The following is a 16,994-nucleotide window of genomic DNA, read 5'->3' as shown; positions in this document are numbered from 1 at the left end:
ATTTTACTAATCAGGAGCAGTAAAAAATATTACCTTTTTGACAGGAGGTCCTTAGACTATTGGTCATGCCATGTTGTAAATGCCTGTGGGCAGGGTGAATGGCCCCTAGGTTACTATAGCAACCAACTCCCTTTTTCACTCTTACCCCATCCCCTTCAAAAGTGAATTACCTGCCTACTCCCTGAAGTCATTTGAAACCCTGATCATCTCTACAGAGATGTTTATCCTTATAAAGAGGAAAGTCTAGATGCCTTCAAGACTCAAAGATTGACTGTCTCATGGGGAACAGTCAGCCCCATGCCAGGCTGGTGGAGAAATGCTCTGTGACCCAGATTATTATACCTGCAAGCAGTCCACGCCTCTGCCACTGTTCCTTGGCAAAACCAAAGAAAATTTTCATCTCTGCTCTTCACTTCCCATATCTGGGAATTTCATCAGCCCTTTTAGGGTCAAGTGATGACTTAAAGCAGAGGCCGTGTGGGAACCTACGGCAGAGCAACAAACCAAACAACACAATAGCCGCACTCTCAGATGAGATGGACACATTATTGCAGACCTCTAAACTCCGCCATCCCTTAGTCACCCACCCTTCATGGCCTCGATGGGCCTGCTTTGCAGGCAGAGCTTCCAGGTGCCTGCTTTCTTTTGGGACTCCTTGTTCCTGGCCAGGAACTCCACCACTCTCCAGCTGTGTGGACTTGAACCTGTCAGTTCACTGTTGTATCACTAAGTCTTTAGCTGAATGACAAAACTAATAATATCCCTTCCTGGGGAGTTGTTGAGAAAATTACATGAGATAATACACACAAAGTTGATAGCTCCATGCCTGACGCATACTAAGCACCCAATACCTGTTACCCATTATGACTGTCATTATCAACATGATAAGCAAAATCTACTTATGGCTCCAACTTCCCCTCTATTACTATGGACAACAAAGTGCCAAATGTTCGGGATATGAACATATTCTTTTCGACAGCTTCATTCAAGAACAGGAGCTCCAGGGTCACATAGCTGTTGATTTGAATGTTGGCTCTACCAGTTACCAGCTCTGAAACCTCAGTTCAGTTGCTTAGTCACTCTCAACTATATTTCCATCATCCGCAAAGAGTAACGCAAGATAAAAAAAGATTAATTACAACATCAGCCCTACAAGCTCATTAGAGGGAATAAATGCTTAGCATAGCACCCGGCACAAAGCTTGTGCTCGATAAATGAGAATTCCCTTCCCCATAAGGATGACATCAAACTTCACATACCTTTTACCGGTGATAATTCCCCAAGGAAAAGTTTCTAAATAAGTAAAATGTATAGTCAAGTGTCTTCAGTCTCCGTGTAACATAGTTGACTTCTCACCCCAAAATATTCACCAGTTTTACGTTGCTGCCCATCTATCCTTAGACATCCTGATAGATACACACTGAGGGTCACACCCCAATTTATCCCAGGTGTCCTTACAGAAAAGTCCATAATGCAGACCTTTATTGTTGCCCTCTCTGGTAAAATTTACCTCAGATGGGTCCCATTACACCAAAGCTTTTTATAGAGGACTGGCTAATGTTCTAAGATCCTCTTGACTGATAATGCTTAACTGGCTAACAGCCCATCCCTGCCTTTGATAAGGCACATAGGAGTAAGAATAAATACAAGGATTCCAGGCTCCCATCATTCTTGAGAACAGAAATTATCTTCAGCCACACAGCGTACTATGACATTACCATCCCAAGAACTTCTTGCCCAGGGTGATTAAATAGCTTTATCCTCTGTTTTAGGAATTTCATGAAAATCCATTCATATGAACTATTGACAATTCAGCTAGTCCTTTTCAGGATAGTGGCCCCTTCTCAGAGCTGAAGACCACTGAACTGTACATACCAAATGTCCATTTACTCTTCAAAGTTTGCTTCTAAACCCTCTCTGTGCTATGTCCCCCAACTCTGAGCTATTACATCACAAACATTGCCTGATCCCAACCAGGACCCCACACTGAAAGACCCATTTTGGGTGTGCCTGGGTGGCTCAGTTGGTTAAGCGTCTGACTTCAGCTCAGGTCATGGTCTCACGGTTTGTGACTTCAAGCCCCGCATTGGGCTCTGTGCTGACAGCTTGGAGCCTGGAGCTTGCTTCAGATTCTGTGTCTCCCTCTTTCTCTGCCCCTCCCCCCGTCTCAAAAAATAAAACATTAAAAAAAAATTTTTTTAAAGAAAGACCCACTTTGCACACAGTACTCTCATTCTATAATAACTACCCGAGAACTCCCCCTTGAGGGACATTATTAAAACTCAAGGTAATGGTGACCTTAACTATGGGAAACAATATGCTTGCCTTTGTAACACATTACTTTTGTGGTCTTTACAGGGAGTCAATTTAGAAGATATTTCTGGACAAAGCAGGCTTTTACCAAGACTTATAAATCATATTATATGAACAACGAGCTGCCTACTCTGCCATTATAACACCATTTACAATTACGGAGTATTTATTTACTGAATGTTTCCTATGTTCTCAGTACTGGGTTAATCATTTTACATGATTATCTCATTTATCTCATGGAAATGCTTTGAGATAAGCATTATCTTCCTACTTTTACAAATGAAAGCACAGGGGCTGGGAGAAGTCAGACAACTCACTGAAGCCCTTAGAGCTCACAAAAGCCCTATCCATGATTCCAGTGGGACTCCCCATCTGCCACCAAAGATGAAATCCCACACTGTTACTCCCGAAGCAATGATAGTTTACACTTTTTTGCACCCAGAAAAAGCCCTTTAGCTGTTGCCAGAGTAACCAACTTCTTGAGGAAGTTTCCTGAAAAGCTACTGGAGATAAAGCCAGTGAACACCTGAAGCCTGGGGTGCTTGAGGGGAGTGGCTTGCAGCCAGTTTTACCTTGGCTCAGCCCTTCCATGCATCCAACTTCTCTGTTCCCTCCCAGGCCCCTAAGTTGTGAGGGGAGTTTATTTTTAATAGGAAACTTGACAAGATTTAAAGGTCCCAGGACACCTGTGGCTCTTCAGGTCACTGGAGGAGGTGTTTGGGAGTCTCCCTGACTCTCAGCCAGTGATTCCATGAGGCCAGTCCAGAAGCCAGGCTCTGATGGGAGTGCTGTGCTGTGGAGCAGGAGGGAACAGGCCAGCTCTCATGGGCTCCTCCCCCTGGTGGCTGCAGCAGGTCTCGCTCACAAAGAAGGAGCAGAAGTACATGTACTGAGACAGGGCTAATCTTAATGTCATTGTTGGTGGAAATTCTACATGACTATCATTAGCCCAAATAAGAATGATGCTATTGAATTAGCTTGCAGGGATCCTTTTTTTTTCCCTTTTTTAGAATAGATGCATTTCAGGAAATTTGACTATAAAGTAAATTTTGATTTCAACTGAAGGTGTTTTCCCACTGACCGCCTTTAAAAAATTAAAGATGCTTTTCCTAAGCCCCAGAAATCACAGCTGAGAGGCATTAGAGAACATCCTTCACAGCAGTTTTCAATCTAGACTCTTGCATTGCTTTTATTTTTTAATCGCCAATTCTTTCTAATACCTCTCCATAGATATGTTCCCAAACCCTAGGAATTTCTCCACTCTCAGGAAAGCCTCGGAATCCACATCTTCCTTTTCTGCTAGCCCTTGGTGAGAACCATGTCTAAGGAAGGGCGTTAGGTTGGGATGCTAAAAGAGAAGGTGGTACCATCACGGACATACTCCAGACACCACACCACACACCTCCAGTTCAGGGCTCGCCATTCCCCGTGATGGATCAATCTCATCTTGTACTTTATCAATTCTAAGGAATGTATTTTTTCACATTGGCATTTCCAAAATTAAGGTGCTTCTAACCGATGATAGTGTTTCCATTATAACTGGCAGTGTTTTTTCACTCAGTGGTACGTAAAAAGTTGTACATCTTATAGTCAATGACATCTTAGGTTTGAGGAAATATGATTAACTTTTCAATATTGTTAGTTTGAAAATTCTCGGGTCGCCTGGGTGGCTTGGCCGGTTAAGCGTCCGACTTCGGCTCAGGTCATGATCTCATGGTCCATGAGTTCAAGCCCCGCGTCGGGCTCTGTGCTGACCGCTCAGAGCCTGGAGCCTGTTTCAGATTCTGTGTCTCCCTCTCTCTCTGCCCCTCCCCTGTTCATGCTCTGTCTCTCTCTGTCTCAAAAATAAATAAACGTTAAAAAAAAATTAAAAAAAAAAGAAAATTCTCTAAAAGGACTTCATTCCCAGCAAGAGGTTATCACTTGAGAGGTTTTCTCTGCATATGCAAATATGCAGAGGCATTTGGTCCTGAAAGCCAGATCCTGCTGTGGTGAGGTACTCAGTAAACTGTCAACTGAAATTATGCTCATATTCCCCACATCCAAGGCACCACCATTACTTCATTCAACAAACACTTACTTAGCAAGTACTACGCACCAGCATATGCCAGGCTGGGGTACTACAGTAGGAGATGGGCTAGACCATGGCTTGTTTCCCATGGGGGAGCTGGAGAGACACACATCTAAATAGGCACACACACAAAGGGGAAAAAAATAATTTCAGATAGTGACAAGTACTACAGGGCAAAATAAAGAACAATGGTAGAGGGGTCCCTGGGTGGCTCAGTTGGTTAAACATCCAACTCTTGATTTCGGCTCAGGTCACAACCTCATAGTTTGTGAGTTCAAGCCCCATGTTGGTCTCCACACTGACAAGTCGGAGCCTACTTGGGATTCTCTCTCCCTCTTCCTCTGTCCCTACCCCATGCATGCACTCTCTCTCTCTCAAAATAAATAAACATTTTTTTAAATTTTTAAATGTTTTGTATTTATTTTTGAGAGAGAGAGAGAGAGAAAGAGATGGAGCAAGAACAGCAGAGAGGCAGAGAGAGAGAGAGAGAGAGAGAGAGAGACAGAATCTGAAGCAGACTCAGCACAGAGCCTGATGTGGGGCTCGAACTCATAAACCGTGATCATGACCTGAGCCAAAGTCAGATGCTTAACCGACTGAGCCACCCAGGCGCCCCAATAAATAAACTTTAAAAAAAATAGTAATGGTAGAGTGACTAAAGGCGCAACTATTCTAGATTGGGTGGTCAAGGAAAAGACCCTTCAAGGAGACGGTATTAGTGCTGAGATCTGAATGATAAGAAGGAATCAGGAAGGAGAGATCTGGTGGCAGAAAATTCCAGAAATCTTGAGAGGAAAGCAAATGGAGAAGCCCAAACTTGGTGTACAGATAACAAAAAGTCTGCAGCCAAAGCGGGTAGAAAAAGTGAGACAAGAGTAGGAGATTATTGAAAAGGAGCGTAGGGATCAGAATAAGTGACCTCTGCCATTTTGACATCCATCATGGCAGGTTGTGTAAAAGTGGAGGGATATGTCACGCTGAGATTTTCTCACTCTCCTTTTTGTTATTTGTTTTCGTAATCTCTGCAAGAAAGCACTTAAGAATGATCATCTTTGCCTGGACCTCAATTTTTCCAGGTGCTTTCCCACCCATCCCAACTTTTATTTTGAGTCTAGACTTTGGTAGGGAAAGAAACACTTGCCAAGACCCAAGACAAGCCACTGTCCCATCTGAGTCCCTGCAGAAAACCTTCCTGGTTTCACTGTCTTTCCAGCATCAATTCATCAGAAGATGATACTTGAAGAGGAGAGCCAGGATTTACGCCAGAAATAAGAAAGCTGAGACCTTCCCCGTTGCTTTTCTCTGTCAATTGCTAAGTGAGATGCCAGTCTGTCGGTGGCGTTGCCTGCTTCTGGCCAGGGACAGAGGAACAGTGATATCAACGGGAAACACACCGGCAAAGTGAGGCAACATCCCATGCCAATCTGTACATGCTGCAGTATGCCTCCGGGCCTGGAGGGGGCGCTGCAGGAAGGCGGGAGCGTGTGCCTCCGCGAGGCTGGCTAAGACTGCCCTCTGGCCTTAGGGCGTTCAACAGCACAGCGGTAAGGAAGCACAGGATCCTAGCCTTGTGCTCCCTGGTTCCAGCTAGAGTCCTGTCACCCCTGATGCGTCTGGTCCTCTCTCCTATCACCCAGACTGTACTCACAGTAGACTCTTATGGGGGCCCTCTGCCTCCAGCTCTCCTCCATGGCCCAACACATCTTACTAAAGCACAACTCTCAGTCTGTCATCCCCTAATCAATAATAGATAGATAGATAGATAGATAGATAGATAGATAGATAGATAGATTAGATAGATAATGTGATGGCTGCAATGAAAGCTGGGAGTCTGGGGATGCCAGGTGGGGTCTGGTGTCCCCTGGGTCATACTGTATGGGTGGCAGTGCTTGCTTTGCTGTGCGCCCCTGGGATTGGGGCAGGGGCTCAGGGAGAGGCTGAGCGGGGTCTCCAACCGCCCCTGCCACCACAGCAGCCTCACCATCATCCGTGTGCATGCAGTGGTCCTGGGAAGCATTTCATTTAGGCAAACTCTTATTTCTTAGGAAAAAAAAAAAAAGATATGAAATTCTCTGGAAGTGAAATGAAAGTATGGATTTTAATGCCAATATGTCAGGTTCCTATTACACAATCTTGGGCAAGTCAGTCAACCCCTTTGGGCCCCGATGTTTTCTCTACAGAACAGTTTCTCAGCCTTGCACGATTGCCTTTTGGGGCTGGATATTCTCATTTCCTGGGGAGCAGGAGTGGGGACTGCAGGATGTTGTGTGGCATCCTGGTCTTACTCACTAGATATGGCAACCAAAACGTGCCAAATGTCCCCTTCGGGGCAAAATCGCTCATGTCGAGAATCACTATACAATAGTTAAATATTTGCCTGTCTTGCAAGACTATGTAAAGATTAAATGGGATAATACATGAAAAGGTGCTTTGTAAACTGCTAATATTAGAGTCTGGAGGAAACACCTGACTTACACCTCGACATAAACAAATAATTGTACAGTCAATCCTGAATGTGATGAAGAAGTTACTGTGCACCTTCAGAGCCGGGAGATGTTTATCTTTTTTGTCTATCTCTTTAAATCTCTGTGATACTTTATCTTTGTCAATCCATACCCAGTCATTTATTATGCCAGGATTATACAAGTTCTAAAGTCTAAAACATTTAGAGCTCAGCAACCTTGGATGTTAACCCCTGATTCCCTAGAATGGAAACTAAATAAGGGTATTCACTTGGGTCAACTGAACGGGCCAGATATGCTGAATTCAATGATTTATCTATTCCTTTTGCAGAAAAAGCTTCTAGAGGGAAGACAGAGGCTGAAAGCAATTGTGTCTCATTCAATACTCAGGGGATATGTTAGGAGATGAATTTACATTGCAATAGGCTTTATGCCTTTGTAGGATCAATTCCTGAAATTCCCAGGATTTTCCAAATGGCGGTGATAATAAAGTGAGACATGATCTTTACGGAGATGTATTAAGATCCAGCATTATGCTCCTACCACATGTACATCACCCTGTTTAAATCTTACTAATTATCCTTGGAGGGTATCGTTTTCCCCACTTTACAGGTGAAGTGGTTCCAGCACAGTCACTAAGGAACACACCCAGAGGGGCTCTGATTGGAATCCACAGAAGATCAGAGCCAGCTTCGAGACCACTATCCAAACACTATTCTCCACAAGGTCTTATCCTTTCAGAGAATAAGTGGTTTGAGCTTTTAGCAAACACACACCCTTCACACATGACCCTGAGCCTCCTTAAGGAGGCATTCACACTGTTGTCAAAGGAACACCTTGGCTCAAACTTACAGGCAGATAATCAAGCCAGAGGGAAAGCCCTGGATACAGAACTTACATTACTAGGGCTTACATTACTGCGAGAGTACAGGACCACCTGGGTAAAAGACAGCATCCTGTGTGGGTGTAAGAACCAGGATTGGTTCCAATCTCATTACAACAGTATGTGATGTAGCCAACACTTTTGTGCCTAAGAGGAAAAACTCAACGCCACCATCCACAGCTCTGTTAGATGCGGTGTGGATGCCTCCAACCCCCCAGCCATCTTGGGAGGGTGGTTCACCATCCTGCCCATACTTCCCACCATTATAATCTTCACTGGATGCTGAGGCTCCCCATTTAATTAGATTTAGTTGAATTGTTTAATTGAGTCTCTTGGCTCCAAGAGACTTAAAAGTTCCTCAACCAGGTCTCAGTGATGAATACAACATTTCGGATCTTTCTCTGAGTCAAACAAACTTCACTATGGCCACCTTCCTTATGACCACCACATAGTAAAAACCGAGCACACTTTTCCAACCTCCTGGAGGACGTGTCCACGCATCTTTAAGCCATAATCTCAGACCACAGACTGAATGCTGAGAGCGTCCCGAGAGAAAAATTTATTTCAGAGGTTCTCAAACTTGATTCCTTTAAGCCCCAAGGAACATAATGGAAGTTTCTCAGAGTCAATCAGGAGCCACCGAAGGGAGTTATACAATAAGTGAGTCACAGGAATAAAAAGTAGAGCATAGGGGAACATAGTCGATAAGACTGTAAAAATGTTGTATGGGGACTACATTTATCGTGGTGAGTACCACATAATATACAGAGTGATGGAATCAGTACATTGTGCACCTGAAACTAATAAAACAGTGGATGTCAACTCTACTTCAATAATAAGCATATAAATAAATAAATAAATAAATAAAGCAAGTAAGCAAGCAAGCCAGGAAAAGAGGGGGTAGCCAGGGACAGATCAGGCTATCATTCTATCATTCGTTGGGGCCTCCCACTTCTGCTTCCATTTTATCTACCTGAGATGTGTCATATCCTCATTATTTGGAAAAGGGTTCTCCTACTAAGGAATCCTCCAAGTACTCATCTTGTGGAGCCCGCCCATTTTTGTAAAGCCAGGCTGAAGTCAAGTGCAACGATGAGGAAGCAATTTAAGAGCACACAGGCGATCAGCAGAGTCCAGATTTCTCCAACTCCATGTGGAAAGTGTGGATCGCCTTTGAAATATGACGATATTCTGCCTCAGAGACGGTCATAACCAAGTTCAGACCCTAGCTCTCTACTTACCTTTTTGGGGATCGTTGGGAAATTCACACACCTCCCTCACTATTCCTTCCTCGTTTGTAAAATGGGCATGTAAAATGCATGGTAAGTGTCAGAGTTCTGTAATCACCAGTCATGATGGTTATTCCTTGAAGGTACTCTAATAAACAGTAATTCTCTTCCCACATTCGACCCTGCTTCGTACTTCCTGGAGTGGCGGCAGGAAACAGTTCAAGAAACCCATTATGAAATGGGATGAGGGGTACGTGTGGAGCGTGGGAAGGCCGACAGGCATTTCCCTTAAGTGGTGCCTTTGGCCTTGGCAGCAAAGGCGAGGAAGATACAGGTTGTCAGAAGGGCATGAGGGAGATGGGGAAAGGTAACTGCAAGATTTGCTGCTGTTCACCAGAGGCAGCCCTCAGAAAAGCTGCTGGGGATGCTCCCCGCCCTCCGTAAGTCCTGCTCAATCATGCTCAACATCACTGGGGATGCAACAAATTCCAGAGGCTTTTCCAACCAAGGGCTCCACTCACCCCGCCTCCTCCCAACTCCCTTAAATAATGGCTGAGCAAATGCCTCTGAGACCATCTTCAGCTAATTTCCTTCAAGACATGCAAGCTGCTAATGCTGGGAAGTACAGATAGTGTGGAATAGCAAATATGGCCAAAATTAGATTAAAATAACCTCCTGATAAACAAATTACTCACTGAAAATAAATATTCCACTGCTGGGGCCAAGATAACTAAAAGAACAGCACCACCACATGGCAAGAAGAGGAACTACACCTGCTGCAGTCTGGCCAGTCCCTGTCCGTCCACACTCAGCTACGGAGTCTGACCAGGGGAGGGGGACAGGGAAGGGGATTAAAGAGAATGGGTGGTATCCTATCAGCTTAAACCTTTAAAATATTTTATGTACTTGTGCAAAAGACAAAAATATTTGGCAAAGAGGTCTGAACTTTGAGCCAAGGTGAGGGGGAAAAAACCAACAACCAATGTGCCAAGTTGAATGCAGCATGACATAATGGGAGTCTGTGATTCTTCCTGTCCCAGTTCCCTTCCTCTCCCTCACCCCATCATTCATCAGATTCTCCACGATGCTCAGCCTCACAGCAAAGACTCTGGCCCCTTGCACAGCCATGCTGGTATGTTGGGCATCTCTTACCAGGTCCCATTCCAATGCTTATATGGGATAGACCATGTACTGCTCTTTTCTCAATTAAATGACAAATGCTCCCAATCACCCCCCCCCAAAAAAATCCTTCTGATACTTAGAAAGTATTTATGTAGCCTCCTTTCAGCTTTTGATCTTATCTTGTTTGGGCTAAATAAGCCTATCCTCACTATTCTCTTCTTGGAATGCACAGGGCTCAGGTCCCAGCATCTAGACACAGGCAGTATGCTCTGCAGCCCACAAGTTGTGTGCGTTATGTAAACTTCCCAAACCTCAGCTCTTACACCTGTAAAGTGGGGATAACAATGTCTCCTTGACAGGCTAAATGTATATGAAGTGGTTGACATACTAAGAACTCAATAAACTGTAGATATCTGTGGTGTCATTTCAATACAGCAGTGTGATAGATAATAGCTTGTTACTCCGCATTCACACAAAGCTGACTGCAGCAGTCCATCCCAGTGTGAAAAATGCCAAAATCTATCAATATTATTTGAAGCTGGTTTTTGGTTCATCACAGAAATATATTGCACGCTTCTCCAAAAGATATGTTAGAAGAAGAGACATTGAGTCTAGAATCACATCACAATTTGATTCTTTCTGGGGATGGGAATTGGGCTGGCCTCTTCACTAAAGGCATGCTGAAAATAAATGTATGAGATTTAAATCAAGAAACTGGAATCCTTCCTTAGTCACCATGAATGTATTAGCCTTGGGCACAGCCCAATGTGAAGTATGAGGGACACAGAAGGGACCCCAGCCTTCAAGGAGCTACACCCAAAAAGAAAAATGCCTACACACATATGCAAAAATACAGGAATCATTGATTACAGTATGGTTAGTTCTTATAGGTATAAATATAAGATTCTATAAAAGGTTTAATAGGTTTAATCTAATGCTGGGCATTAAATGGGGTTGAGTAGTATTCAGAAAAACTCTGCACAGAGGTATTTGTGCTGAGATATGAAGAAGGAGCCAGGGTCATCCGGACAGGAAACTTCAAAGTCACAGATATCTGGGTGGGTCACTCCCTCTCTCTGGTCCTCAGTTTCCCTGTGTAAAAATAAGGAGATAGGGGAGGGGACAAAGCCAATAGTTTTCTGGGATATAGATGACAACACTGTATTATAATTCTCAAACTTGCTAGGAGATTAGATCTTAATTATTCCAACCACTAAAAAGAACTGATAATTATGTGACATGATAGAGGTGCAAATTAGTGCTATAATGACAATTATATTACAATATATAAATGTATCAAATCAACATGCATTATATTTACACAATGTTATATGTCAAATATATTTCAGTTTTTTAAAAAGTGTTTATTTTTTTTTTCCATTGGGGAGAGAGACAGCACAAGACGGGGAGAGGGGCAGAGGACAGAGAGAATCTTAAGCAGACTCCATCCTCAGTGTGGAGCCCAATACAGGGCTTGATCCCACGGCCCTGGGATCACAACTTGAGCCAAAATCAAGGTCAGACACTCAACTGACTGAACTACACAGGGACCCCTACTTTCAATTTTTTTAAAAGATCAATCATTTTCTAGGTTCTCAGAAGCCCTATATTTTTGTGAGTGTGTCTGTGAAGCCATCTTGGAGGGAAATTAGTGGAAGATAGACAGGGCTCTGAGCTCTCAATCAATCAATTAATCAATCAATCAGTCAACTACCACTGCACTAAACAACCTCAAAGGTCTCTTCCAGCTCTGACAGTCTATGGCCTTCACCTGGAAACAGAAGGGGAAAACACACTATGTGGGCAAATCCCTGTTGAGGCAGGTCAGAGCCCTGAAGTCAAGAGGACAGGCCCCATGGGAACACAGGTTGTACCTGTGAGTCCCGTGAAGGCCGCGCTGACCCACTGCTACCTGTGCATCATCACAAGGTCACAGGAATCGCAATGCCAACCATCCTAAAACATAGAGTGTCATTCTCAGAACTCTTCAGAGCTCCTACAATTCCTACAAAAGCCTCAGATGGGTGCACCTCAATAACGGCTCCTACTATGACATTTTGCAGCAAAGCAGGTGTCTGGCCATCGTGCCCTCCCATCACTGCATTGCTGAAGGCCAGGCCACAGTAGACATCACTGAGAGCATGAGGGTGTCTCCACAGAGTCAGGGCTGTAGGTACTAGAAGGTCCTCCCTGCCTACACACCCACAGCAACAGGCTGACGGGCCTTCCCAGGAGCCGGCCAGCCAGAGCATTAACTAGGAAGACCTAGGACGAGTCTGATCTTCCTGCCAAACCTCCCGTTTGCTCCCTGTATCCCTCCCTCCCTCTTCCTTGTCTTCCTTCCTGTATTAACTTACTTCCCTATTTCCAACACCCTCCCCACGCCCTCACTTCTGAAAACTTCCAGACTCCTCTTAAGTTGCAGAGTAGTCTGAAGTAAAACCATCATCTTATTAAGATTTAAGGTCTCAACCAGAAAGTATTTTGGGTGTTGCCTTGTTGCAGGAATGTGACCTTTAAATCTGGGCAACAAGGTTAATACCGAGGCATTATTAGAAGATTCATCACTGGAGCCAGTACAAATCAGGCAGGTTGCCATCACCACACATTCATTCAAGTGATGCTTCCAGAGGCACAATTTTTCAAACCTGCATTTATACCTGATGCTCATGGAAGGGGTGTTAAGGAGTGAAAAGAAAGAGAGAGAAGCAGGGGTTGGGGTTGGGGCAGACAGTGATAAAAGGAGAAGAGGATGAGGAAAAAAGAAAAAAAAGACAGGGGTGCCTGGGCAGCTCAGTTAAGTGTCCGACTTCAGCTCAGGTCATGATCTCACTGTTCATGAGTTCGAGCCCCGTGTCAGGCTCTGTGCTGACATCTCAGAGCCTGGAGCCTGATTCATATTCTGTGTCTCCCTCTCTCTCTGCCCCTCCCCGGCTCATGCTTTGTCTCTCTTAAAAATAAATAAACATTAAAGAAACAAAGACAGAGATATAGGTACAGGTACAGATGGAGGGAAAGGTGGACTGGAGGCAATCCACAAGATGGAGAGAGACAAAGGACAATATGTTACTTGGGTTTATTAGAGGGGAAAAAAATTGCAATAGAAGCACCATTTCTTAATCAAAGCTTTGTTAAGTTTTGGTAATGAAAAGCTAAGTGGTTTTGCATAAGTGAAAGCATAAAAGGGCAAAACTTTCAGTACAGTGAAATTGAAGAAGGGTTTGCACACATGGGAGTCAAACAGGGGAACAGATGTCATGAAAGGTATGACATTTGGATTAGACCATTCTAGCTCCTGCACACAAAAAAAGGACACTTGATGGGCAATGGTTTTTCATTTTTAGCGTCCTATATTGCTGAGGCAGTTGGAATACAGGCCTAGGACTTCCAAGCTTGGTTTGCCTGCTATCCCTCAGGAAGGGAAAGAGACAAGAGATGTCTTCTGGTTCATTTCCCTCTTCCTGCCATCCACCTATCCTACATTGGCTTCTCATGTAGCAGCTACTAGATGGAAGAGAGAGCCAAGGCAGCATAACAAAATTGTCCTATGCGACCCAGGTCCTCTTTCTCTCTTTTGTTGCTAAGGTAGACAGGCTCCAGGTCTCCCAGATCCTCAGTCCTGCTTTCTCGATGCTGGTGGGGATGGTCTCCAGCCCCCCTCTAGACCTATTAGGTACAGATAGGACCTTACTGACCTCAGATTCCCAGGCCCACCCAAGTTTATTTCCACAGAAGCATTGGCTGCCCCAAGGTAGTAGATATGTCCTTCTGGCTTTATTTTAACTGGGGAAGGCACTTCCTTTGTGAAGCAATTACAGAGATACACGACAGTGTCAACTTTTATAGGACCAACAAGCGTAAAGACCAGACTAATCACTAGCTGAAAGGATTATGCCTCTAGGAAACAAAGGTTCACATAAACACTCCCAGATATCAGTGCCATATGGTAAGTTTTAGGCAGAAACTGACTTCCTGAATTTAGGTTCAGCAGACATAGACTCACCTGGGATCCAAATGGACAGGCATTCCATGTCAGGTTTTAACTATGCGTGAAGACAGTACAAAGAAACTAGAGGATTCCATGGCACTAACCTCTCCCACAGAAACCCCAGCCTACTGGAGCAGTACCACCCTTACCCAGACCCTCCATGCCACTCAATACTTTGGTTAGGCTGATAGAACAAAGATGGTGACTGTCTGGTGTTGTGTTACTGCACCTCCCCAAATCCATGACAAACTTTGCTACTTAAATACTTTTCCTGCTGAGCCCTTTCCTGCTGAGCTCAAATAGGATCTCAGAATCCTTCCACCTACACATGGAAGTTGGCACTTGTAATGAAACTTATTTGCCCTCCTTGTTCTAAGATCCTCTAAATGCTTAGAACCTGTTCCCTCTCAAGTAATGTCTGCATGCCCATAGCAACTTTCTGCCATTTGTGTTTTTTACCTCTTTTGAGATCATAGCAATGATGCCAGTGCTGGGGAATTTATAAGATGAGTTATTCAAGAAGAACATTTCTATGAAATACCAATAAAGGTATTTGGGAAGAGGTAGTTTGAAACCTTGAATGGGCTTCAACTCATGGGTTTGGTCAAATATACATCACTGATGTATACATCAGTGATGTATATTTGACCCTCAGGGCACATTTGGTGGGGTCTAGAGACAATTTTGTTCATTATAACTGGCAATGCTACTGACATCTGGTGAGTCAAGGCGAGGGAGGTGGCTAAACCTCCTGAAATTCACAGAACAGTCCTCAACAACTGAGACTTATCCAGTCCAACACGCGGGAGTGCCAAGGTTTGGAAACCCCAATACATGTTATACATGTTAAGGTAGAGTTTTACATGGTGGAAAGAATGATAGAGAACCTCCCATCCAACTCCCTCATGTTAGAAAGAAGCTAAGACCCAGACAAAAGTCAGTGTGGACAGCTAAAACCCAAACAAAAGTCTGTATGGACAGGTAAGCTGAATTAGGAATAACCCCACACACCCTTCTAATGGGGCAATAAAACCTGTTTTCTATATGGAGAGCATCAGGCTATCAGTTCCCTAACAGTCCATTAGTATAGTTAAATAGAGATTAGAACTACAAGTGTTAAGATCATTGGTTCTGTATGTGGGTTGTTGGGTTCAGGTAGTAGAGGGCAGTACTGTCATTTTTATATATGTAAATATCATTCATTCATTTCATTCATTCATAGGTATTCATTATTCATTCATTTTAATGTTGAGTCCATAAATTTACTTTGAGCTTTTCGTTGTGCTAATGCAAATAATTCAACAACCTACAAAGATACCCCTTGCCTGCAAAAGTTTGCCATCAGCTGGCAGAGGTGGACACCGGTGATTCCAATACGGAGGAATCATGCGGAGAGGGAGAGCCTCTGGGAACATGGGGGAGGTCTTCCAACCCAGTCTTGGTGGGAAAAGGGAAAGTTTTTTCGGAGGAAAGGTCCGAGCTGAGTTCTGAAGGCAGGGTAGAGGTTAGAAACTTTTTAAGTTGATCCCCTAGCACAGCATGCTCAGTTAGCTAAGGACAGCCAGGTGCTGAAAACCTGGCTAAAGGTTCCAAGCCTGAATTAGTCAGTATTTTCACTGGCTACTGTTTCCCATGGGTCCGTGCATCATGCCTCATATGGAAATAGTTAATAACGGGCATATGACTGCTTTCAAATTTCTACACATAGCAGTATGTTGTGTATTACCTCTAAGCCAGCAATCTGAGAAATAGGGCTGTGTGTGTGTGTGTGTGTGTGTGTGTGTGTGTGTGTGTGTTGAAAGGGAGGCCAGACTTTCTCCACTCTCAGGGCTCTCTCCCCATGAGACATGAAGATCTCTACCACCCAAACTCCGGGGGATATAGGAGAAAGCTACATTCCCAAGGCACAGCATTCACAGGATGGCTTACCCAGCCCCTCTCGGGTCCTTTACTTCCTGCAACCCAGCATTCTTGCTGCACCAAACACCGGGCACTGTCATCAGGAGTGGCAGGGTGGGCAGGTAAATAATGAGAACCAAGATGCCAAACCTGAAGCAAGTTCTGCCTTAACCTGCCCATAACCCACAGGTTATACTCTCCCTTGCCTCCTATCTCAAGGGCTTTCTAACCTGTCACTCTTCACTCCTCCAACCTGCACTAAGCACTTTCACTCTCCCTGCAGGACAGAGAGTTGTGAACAGCCCTCTGTATTGTGGCCAGTTACAATCAACCAAATAAATTCAAGCTTTAATTTTTTTTTCCTTCAGTCTACAAATGGAAGTGTTCCATGATATGGCTCTTTCTCTGTGCGTATAGTTGACAGAGATACATTGTTGGGGGGGGGGGAGTGTTTATTTTTATTTATTTATTTATTTATTTATTTATTTATTTATAAGTTTTATTAAAGTTCACCTATTACCCACAGGCCTCGGGCTCCCTATAGAGAAACAAATATCACAATTGAAGCAGCTGGTTTCCAAGGTGCCAAATTAAAATAGATGAAGAGGTAAGCAAGGGGGGGGGGGAAATAAAAACATTAGCTAAGACTTCTTTGCTCCCAAGTGCATGGAGTCTTCTATTATATTGCACACATGAAATTGACTCCCAATGTAATTAGACCAGGGCTACTAGGCAAACAAACAAAAAAAAATCTTCAAATTATTCAGACCCCCAGAGCTATTCTTTTGCAATCACTCAAGTAACTGAAAAGAGAGCCAACTTTTTAATATAAATTTGTTATTAGAATCTACACTGTCCAAGAAATTCCCAACACCCCACCTGCTCAAAAATACAGAGTCATGAACTGGTATCAGAACCAAATGCAAGAATCCTGCTTCCCACCCAGTGCCATAATCTTTTCTTCTACAGGACAACCCTACTGGAAACTGGACCTCATTTCAACAGTCCTTAAGGGCCACTGGCCCTG

The 16,994-nt window shown here is 43.9% G+C and overlaps 1 protein-coding gene across 2 annotated transcripts in view; it reads right to left on the bottom strand.

Moving 5' to 3' along the window:
- The window catches only part of AGBL1 (AGBL carboxypeptidase 1), a 696,557-nt gene that overhangs the window by 609,791 nt on the left and 69,772 nt on the right, over positions 1-16,994 (bottom strand). The gene's annotated exons all lie outside the window — the stretch shown is intronic.

The sequence above is a fragment of the Lynx rufus genome, unplaced genomic scaffold (genome assembly GCF_022079265.1).
Source record: "Lynx rufus isolate CCGP_SWC_20201006 ecotype Redwood Valley unplaced genomic scaffold, mLynRuf1.p SCAF_21, whole genome shotgun sequence".
Taxonomy (NCBI): Eukaryota; Metazoa; Chordata; class Mammalia; order Carnivora; family Felidae; genus Lynx; species Lynx rufus.
The sequence above is the reverse complement of the archived record's forward strand: the minus strand, read 5'-3'. Positions and strand labels throughout refer to the sequence as shown.